The sequence below is a fragment of the Convolutriloba macropyga genome, chromosome 7 (genome assembly GCF_964194025.1).
Source record: "Convolutriloba macropyga chromosome 7, txConMacr16.3, whole genome shotgun sequence".
Taxonomy (NCBI): Eukaryota; Metazoa; Xenacoelomorpha; order Acoela; family Convolutidae; genus Convolutriloba; species Convolutriloba macropyga.
The window spans coordinates 51,276,450-51,286,354 of NC_134474.1; positions in this window are offsets into that span (position 1 = coordinate 51,276,450).

Below are 9,905 nucleotides of genomic sequence, written 5' to 3' on the forward strand. Positions count from 1 at the left end.
ATTTGGGGCCTGATACGCACGAAAAATGCAGCGAAATTGCACCAATCGTTGTATTTTGTTACATATAGTTTGCGAACGTTCCCAATCTGTATGTAAAAAAGTACATTAATAGGTGCAATTTCGTTGCATTTTTCGTGCGTTTCGGGCCCTGAAACGCACCACAAATTCAACGAAATTGCACCAATCATTGTTTTTTGTTACATATAGGTTGGGAACGTTCCCAGTCTTTATGTAACACAGTACAATAATTGTTGAATTTTCGTTGCCTTTTTCGTGCGTTTAAGGGCCTGAAACGCAATAAATGGCAGCGAAATTGAGCCAATCATTCTACTTTGTTACATATAGGTTGGCAACTTTCCCAATCTTTATGTAACAAAGTATAAAAAATAGAGCAATTTCGTTGCATTTTTCGTGCGTTTCAGGGCCTAAAACGCACGCAAAATGCAGCGGAATCACACAAATCTTTTTACTTTGTTACAGATAGTTTGGGAACATTCCCAGTCTATTTGTAACAAAGTACAAAGTTTGGTGCAATTTCGTTGCATTTTTCGTGCGTTTCAGGCTCTGAAACGCACAAAAAAAGCAACGAAATTGCACCATTCTTTGTATTCTGTTACATAAAGATTGGGAACGTTCTCAACCTTTAAGTAACAAAGTAAAATAATTGCCGCAATTTCGTTGCATTTTTCGTGCGTTTAGAGCCCTGAAACTAACGAAAAATGCAGCGAAATTGCACCAATGGTTGTACTTTATTACATATAGATTGGGAACGTTCCCAATTTTTATGTAACAAAGTACAATATGTAGTGCAATTTCGTTGCTTTTTTCGTGCGTTTCCGGCCCTGAAACGCACCAAAGAGCAACGAAATTGCACCAATCATTGTACTTTGTTACATAAAGTTTGGGAACGTTCTCAACCTTTAAGTAACAAACTACAATGAATGCCGCAATTTCATTGCATTTTTTTACCATTTCGGGCCCTGAAACGAAATTGCCCCAATCATATTATTTTGTTACAAAAACATTGGGAACGTTCCCAATCTTTATGTGACAAAGTACAAAAATTGGTGCAATTTCGTTGCATTTTTTGTGCGTTCCAGGGCCTAAAATGCACGAAAATTGCACCAAAAATGCACGAATCATTGTTCTGTTACACATAGTTTGGGATCGCTCCCAGTTTTTTTGTAACAAAGTACAATCATTGTACTTTGTTTCATATAGTTTGGGAACATTCCCAGTCTATTTGTAACAGAGTACAAAAATTGGTGCAATTTCGTTGCATTTTTTGTGCGTTCCAGGGCCTAAAATGCACGAAAATTGCACCGAAAATGCACGAATCATTGTACTTTGTTACACATAGTTTGGGAGCGCTCCCAGTTTTTTTGTAACAAAGTACAATGATTGAGGCAATTTTGTTGCATTTTTCGTGCGTTTTAGGGCCTAAACCGCACGAAAAATGCAGCGAAATCGCACGAATCATTTTACTTTGTTACACATAGTTTGGTAACATTCCCAGTCTATTTGTAACAAAGTACGATGATTGGTGCAATTTTGTTGCATTTTTCGTTCGTTTCAGGGCCTAAAACGCACGAAAAGTGCTGCAAAAATGCACGAATCATTGTACTTTGTTACATATAGTTTGGGACATTCCCAGTCTTTTTGTAACAAAGTACAATGAGTGGTGCAATTTCGTTGCATTTTTCATGCGTTTCACGGCCTGAAACGCAAAAAAAAATAAAAACGAAATTGCACTAATCATTGTACTTTGTTACATATAGTTTGGGAACGTTCCCAATCTTTATGTAACAACGTACAATGATTGGTGCAATTTCGTTGCATTTTTCGTTTGTTTGAGAGCCCTGAAACTAACGAAAAATGCAGCGAAATTGCACCAATGGTTGTACTTTATTACATATAGATTGGGAACGTTCCCAATTTTTATGTAACAAAGTACAATATGTAGTGCAATTTCGTTGCTTTTTTCGTGCGTTTCCGGCCCTGAAACGCACCAAAGAGCAACGAAATTGCACCAATCATTGTACTTTGTTACATAAAGTTTGGGAACGTTCTCAACCTTTAAGTAACAAACTACAATGAATGCCGCAATTTCATTGCATTTTTTTACCATTTCGGGCCCTGAAACGAAATTGCCCCAATCATATTATTTTGTTACAAAAACATTGGGAACGTTCCCAATCTTTATGTGACAAAGTACAAAAATTGGTGCAATTTCGTTGCATTTTTTGTGCGTTCCAGGGCCTAAAATGCACGAAAATTGCACCAAAAATGCACGAATCATTGTTCTGTTACACATAGTTTGGGATCGCTCCCAGTTTTTTTTGTAACAAAGTACAATCATTGTACTTTGTTTCATATAGTTTGGGAACATTCCCAGTCTATTTGTAACAGAGTACAAAAATTGGTGCAATTTCGTTGCATTTTTTTGTGCGTTCCAGGGCCTAAAATGCACGAAAATTGCACCGAAAATGCACGAATCATTGTACTTTGTTACACATAGTTTGGGAGCGCTCCCAGTTTTTTTGTAACAAAGTACAATGATTGAGGCAATTTTGTTGCATTTTTCGTGCGTTTTAGGGCCTAAACCGCACGAAAAATGCAGCGAAATCGCACGAATCATTTTACTTTGTTACACATAGTTTGGTAACATTCCCAGTCTATTTGTAACAAAGTACGATGATTGGTGCAATTTTGTTGCATTTTTCGTTCGTTTCAGGGCCTAAAACGCACGAAAAGTGCTGCAAAAATGCACGAATCATTGTACTTTGTTACATATAGTTTGGGACATTCCCAGTCTTTTTGTAACAAAGTACAATGAGTGGTGCAATTTCGTTGCATTTTTCATGCGTTTCACGGCCTGAAACGCAAAAAAAAATAAAAACGAAATTGCACTAATCATTGTACTTTGTTACATATAGTTTGGGAACGTTCCCAATCTTTATGTAACAACGTACAATGATTGGTGCAATTTCGTTGAATTTTTCGTTTATTTTTCGTTTATTTATTAAACGCACGAAAAAGGCAATGAAATTGCACCAACTAGTGTTCTTTGTTAGATAAAGATTGGTAACGTTCCCAATCCATGTGTAACAAAGTACAAGGATTGGTGCAACTCAGTTGCATTTGTTTTGCGTTTAAGGCCATGAAAAGCAAGAAAAAACCTAACGAAATTGCCCCAATAATTGTAACTTTTTACATATAGGTTGGGAACGCTACCAATCTTCATGGAAAAGTACAAAAAATATTGCAATTTCGTTGCATTTTTGGTGCGTTTCAGGGCATAAGAGGCGCGAAAAATGCAGCGAAAATGCACGCATCATTTTACATTGTTACACATAGTTTGGGAACGTTCCCAGTCTATTTCTAACAAAGTACAATGATTGGGCGATTTCGTTGCATTTTTCGTGCTTTTCCGGCCCTGAAACGCACAAAAAAGCAACGAAATTGCACCAATCATTGTACTTTGTTACATATAGTTTGGGAACGTTCCCAATCTTTATGTAACAAAGTACAATGATTGGTGCAATTTCGTTGAATTTTTCGTTTATTTGAGAGCCTGAAACGCACGAAAAAAGCAACGAAATTGCACCAACTAGTGTTCTTTGTTAGATAAAGATTGGTAACGTGCCCAATCCATATGTAACAAAGTACAAGGATTGGTGCAACTTAGTTGCATTTGTTTTGCGTTTAAGGCCCTGAAAAGCAAGAAAAACCTAACGAAATTGCCCCAATAATTGTAACTTTTTACATATAGGTTGGGAACGTTACCAATCTGCTTGGAAAAGTACAATAAATAGTGCAATTTCGTTGCACTTTTGATGCGTTTCAGGGCATAAAACGCGCGAAAAATGCAGCGAAATTGCACGAATCATTTTACATTGTTACACATAGTTTGGGAACATTCCCAGTCTATTTGTAACAAAGTACAACGATTGGGGCGATTTCGTTGCATTTTTCGTGCTTTTCCGGCCCTGAGACGCACAAAAAAGCAACGAAATTGCGCCAATCATTGTACTTTGTTACATATAGTTTAGGAACGTTTCCAATCTTTATGTAACAAAGTACAATGATTGGTGCAATTTCGTTGAATTTTTCGTTTATTTGAGAGCCTGAAACGCAAGAAAAAGGCAACGAGATTGCACCAACTAGTGTTCTTTGTTAGATAAAGATTGATAACGTTCCCAATCCATATGTAACAAAGTACAAGGATTGGTGCAACTTATTTGCATTTGTTTTGCGTTTAAGACCCTGAAAAGCAAGAAAAACCTAACGAAATTGCCCCAATAATTGTAACTTTTTACATATAGGTTGGGAACGTTACCAATCTGCATGGAAAAGAACAATAAATAGCGCAATTTCGTTGCATTTTTGGTGCGTTTCAGGGCATAAAACGCGCGAAAAATGCAGCGAAATTGCACGAATCATTTTACATTGTTACACATAGTTTGGGAACATTCCCAGTCTATTTGTAACAAAGTACAATGATTGGGGCGATTTCGTTGCATTTTTCGTGCTTTTCCGGCCCTGAAACGCACAAAAAAGCAACGAAATTGCACCAATCATTGTACTTTGTTACATATAGTTTGGGAACGTTCCCAATCCATATGTAACAAAGTACAAGGATACCAATCTGCATGGAAAAGTACAATAAATTTTGCAATTTCGTTGCATTTTTGGTGTGTTTCAGGGCATAAAACGCACAAAAAAGCAACGAAATTGCACCAATCATTGTACTTTGTTACATAAAGTTTGGGAACGTTCTCAACCTTCAAGTAACAAACTACAATGAATGCCGCAATTTCATTGCATTTTTTTACAATTTCGGGCCCTGAAACGCACGAACAATGCAACGAAATTGCCCCAATCATATTACTTTGTTACAAAAACATTGGGAACGTTCCCAATCTTTATGTGACAAAGTACAAAAATTGTTGCAATTTCGTTGCATTTTTTGTGCGTTTCAGGGCCTAAAATGCACGAAAATTGCAGCAAAAATGCATGAATCATTTTACTTTGCTACAAATAGTTTGGGAACATTCCCAGTCTATTTGTAACAGAGTACAAAAAATTTGTGCAATTTCGTTGCATTTTTTGTGCGTTCCAGGGCCTAAAATGCACGAAAATTGCACCAAAAATGCACGAATCACTGTACTTTGTTACACATAGTTTGGGAGCGCTCCCAGTTTTTTTGTAACAAAGTACAATCATTGTACTTTGTTTCATATAGTTTGGGAACATTCCCAGTCTATTTGTAACAGAGTACAAAAATTAGTGCAATTTCGTTGCATTTTTTGTGCGTTCCAGGGCCTAAAATGCACGAAAATTGCACCGAAAATGCACGAATCATTGTACTTTGTTACACATAGTTTGGGAGCGCTCCCAGTTTTTTTGTAACAAAGTACAATGATTGGTGCAATTTTGTTGCATTTTTCGTGCGTTTCAGGGCCTTAAACGCATGAAAAATGCAGCGAAATCGAACGAATCATTGTACTTTGTTACACGTAGTTTGGGAAATTCCCAGTCTTTTTGTAACAAAGTACAATGATTGGTGCAATTTCGTTGCATTTTTCATGCGTTTCACGGCCTGAAACGCAAAAAAAGTAAAAACGAAATTGCACCAATCATTGTACTTTGTTACATATAGTTTGGGAACGTTCCCAATCTTTATGTAACAAAATACAATGATTGGTGCAATTTCGTTGAATTTTTCGTTTATTTGAGAGCCTGAAACGCACGGAAAAGGCAACGAAACGGCACCAACTAGTGTTCTTTGTTAGATAAAGATTGGTAACGTTCCCAATCCATATGTAACAAAGTACAAGGATTGGTGCAACTCAGTTGCATTTGTTTTGCGTTTAAGGCCCTGAAAAGCAAGAAAAACTTAACGAAATTGCCCCAATAATTGTAACTTTTTACATATAGGTTGGAAACGTACCAATCTGCATGGAAAAGTACAATAAATAATGCAATTTCGTTGCTTTTTTGGTGCGTTTCAGGGCATAAAACGCGCGAAAAATGCAGCGAAATTGCACGAATCTTTTTACATTGTTACACATAGTTTGGGAACGTTCCCAGTCTATTTGTAACAAAGTACAATGATTGGGGCGATTTCGTTGCATTTTTCGTAATTTTCCGGCCCTGAAACGCACAAAAAAGCAACGAAATTGCTTCAATCATTGTATTTTGTTACATAAAGATTGAGAACGTTCCCAACCTTTATGGAACAAGTTACAATGATTGGGGCAATGTCGTTAGGTTTTTCTTGCTTTTCAGGGCCTAAAACGCACGAAAAGAGCAGCGAAATTGCAAGAATCATTGTACTTTGTTACACATAGTTTGGGAACATTCCCAGTCTATTTGTGATAAAGTACAATGATCGGTGCAATTTTGTTGCATTTTTTGTGCATTTCAGGGCCTGAAGCGCACAAAAATGCAGCGAAATTGCACAAATCCTTGTACTTGGTTACATATAGTTTGGGAAACCTCCCAATCTTTATGTAACAAAGTACAGTAATTGGTGAAATTTCGTTGCATTTTTCGTGCATTTCAGGGCCTGAAACGCACAAAATTGCAGCGAAATTGCACCAATCGTTGTACTTTGTTACATAAAGGTTGGGAACGTTCCCAATCTGTATGTAAAAAAGTACAATAATAGGTGCAATTTCGATGCATTTTTTGCATTTCAGGGCCTGAATTGAAAAAAATACAACGAAATTGGACGGATCGTTGGACATTGTTACATATAGGTTGGGAACGTTCCCAATCTTTAGGCAACAATGTACAAGAAATAGTGCATTTTCTTTGCATTTTTCGTGCGTTTTAGGGCCTAAAACGCACGAAAAATGCAGCGAAATTGCACGAATCGTTGTACTTTGTTAAACATGGTTTCGGAACATTCCCAATCAATTTGTTACAAAGTACAATGATTGGTGCACTTTTGTTGCATTTTTCGTGCGTTTCAGGCCCTGAAACGCACACAAAATGCAACGAAATTGCACCCATCATTGTACTTTGTTACATAAAGGTTGGGAACGTTCCCAATCTGTATTCAAAAAAGTACAATAATAGGTGCAATTTCGATGCACTTTTTGCGTTTCAGTGCCTGAAACGAAAAATAAATGCAGCGAAATTGCACCAATTGTTGTACTTTGTTACATAAAGGTTGGGAACGTTTCCAATCTGTGTGTAAAAAAGTAAAATAATAGGTGCAATTTTGATGCATTTTTTTGCATTTCAGGGCCTGAAACGAAAAAAATACAACGAAATTGGACGGATCGTTGTAATTTGTTACATAAAGTTTGGGAACGTTCCCAATCTGTATGTAAAATGTACAATAATAGGTGCACTTTCGATGCATTTTTTGCATTTCAGGGCCTGAAACGAAAAAAATACAACGAAATTGGATGGATCGTTGTACATTGTTACATAAAAGTTGGGAACGTTCACAATCTGTATGTTAAAAAGTACAAAATTAGGTGCAATTTCGATGCATTTTTTGCATTTCAGGGCCTGAAACGAAAAAAATACAACTAAATTGGACGGATCGTTATACATTGTTACATATAGTTTGAGAACCTTCCCAATCTGTATGTAACAAAGTACAATAATTGGTGCAATTTCGTTGCATTTTTCGTGCGTTTCAGGGCCTGAAACTCGCGCAAAATGCGGCGAAGTTGCACCAATCGTTGTACTTTGTTACATAAAGTTTGGGAACGTTCCCAATCTGTATGTACAATAATAGGTGCAATTTCGATGCGTTTTTTGCATTTCAGGGCCTGAATTTAAAAAATTACAACGAAATTGGACGGATCGTTGTACATTGTTACATATAATTTAGGAAAGTTCCCAATCTTTATGCAACAAAGTGCAATAAATAGTGCATTTTCTTTGCATTTTTCGTGCGTTTCAGGGCCTAAAACGCACAAAAAAAGCAGCGAAATTGCACTAATCATTTTACTTTGTTACACATAGTTTGGGAACATTCCCAGTCAATTTGTAACAAAGTACAATGATTGATGCACTATTGTTGCATTTGTCGAGCGTTTCAGGCCCTGAAACGCACAAAAAATGCAACGAAATTGAACCCATCATTGTACTTTGTTACATATAGATTGGGAATGTTCCCAACCTTATCTAACAAAGTTCAATAATTGGTGCAATTTAGTTGTATTTTTCTTGCGTTTCTGGCCCTCAAACAAACGAAAAATTCAACGAAATTGCTCCATTCATTGTAATTTGTTACATATAGGTTGGGAACGTTCCCAATCTGCATGTAAAGAAGTACAATAAATAGTGCTTTTTCGTTGCATTTTTGGTGCGTTTTCAGGGCCAAAAATGCACAAAAAGTGCAGCGAAATTACTCGAATCATTATTTGTACTTTGTTACACATAGTTTGGGAACATTCCCAGTCTATTTGTAACAAAGTACCATGATTGGTGCATTTTCGTTGCGTTTTCGTGCGTTTCAGGGCCTGAAACGCAATAAAAAGCAACAAAATTGCACCAATCACTGTACTTTGTTACATATAGACTTGGGACGTTCCAATCTTTATGTAACAAAGTACAATAAATAGTGCAATTTCGATGCATTTTTCGTGCGTTTCAGGTCCTAAAATGCACGAAAAATGAGGCGAAATTACACGAATCATTGTATTTTGCTACATATGGATTGGGATCGTTTTCCAATCTTTATGTAACAAAGTACAATGATTGGTGCAGTTTCGTTGCGTTTCTAGTGCGTTTCAGGGCCTGAAGCGCACGAAAAATGCAGCGAAATTGCACCAATCATTGTATTTTATTACACATAGTTTTGGAACGTTCCCAATCTTTATGTAATAAAGTACAATAATTGGTGCATTTTCGTTGCATTTTCTGTGCGTTTCAGGGCCTGAAACCCAATAAAAAGCAACGAAATTGCACCAATCACTGTACTTTGTTGCATATAGACTGGGGACGTTCACAATCTTAATGTAACAAAGTACAATAGATAGTGCAATTTCGTTGCATTTTTCGTGCGTTTCAAGGCCTGAAACGCACAAAAAATGCAGCGAAACCGCAAGAATCATTGTACTTTGTTACATATAGATTGGGAACGTTCCCAACCTTATCTAACAAAGTATTATAATTGGTGCAGTTTTGTTGCATTTTTTGTGCGTTTCAGGCCCTGAAATCAGGCAAAATGCAACGAAACTGCAACAATCATTGTACTTTGTTACATAAAGATTGGCAACGTTCACACTCTATTTGTAACAAAGTACAACGATTGGTGCAATTTCGTTGCATTTTTCGTGCGTTTCAGGCTCTCAAATAAACGAAAAATTCAACGAAATTGCACCAATCATTGTTTTTGTTACATATAGATTGGGAACGTTCCCAACCTTATCTAACAAAGTACATTATTTGGTGCAATTTCGCTGCATTTTTTGCGTTTCGGCCCCCGAAAAAATGCAACAAAATTGCGCCAATCATTGTACTTTGTTACATATAGAATGGGAACGTTCGCATTCTTTATGTAACAAAGTACAATGATTGGTGCAATTTTGTTGCGTTCTTCGTGCGTTTCAGGGCCCGAAATGCAAAAAAATGCAGTGAAATTGCAGCTATCATTGTACTTTGTTACATATAGAATGGGAACGTTCCCAACCTTATCCAACAAAGTACGATAATTGGTGCAATTTCGTTGCAATTTTAGGGCGTTTCAGGCTCTGAAATCAGGAAAAGTGCAACGAAATTGCACTAATCATTGTACTTTGTTACATAAAGATTGGGAACGTTCACATTCAATTTGTAACAAAGTACAATTATTGGCGCAATTTCATTGCAATTTTCGTGCGTTTCAGGGCCTGAAACGCACAAAAATTGCAATGAAATTGCGCCAATTAGTGTAC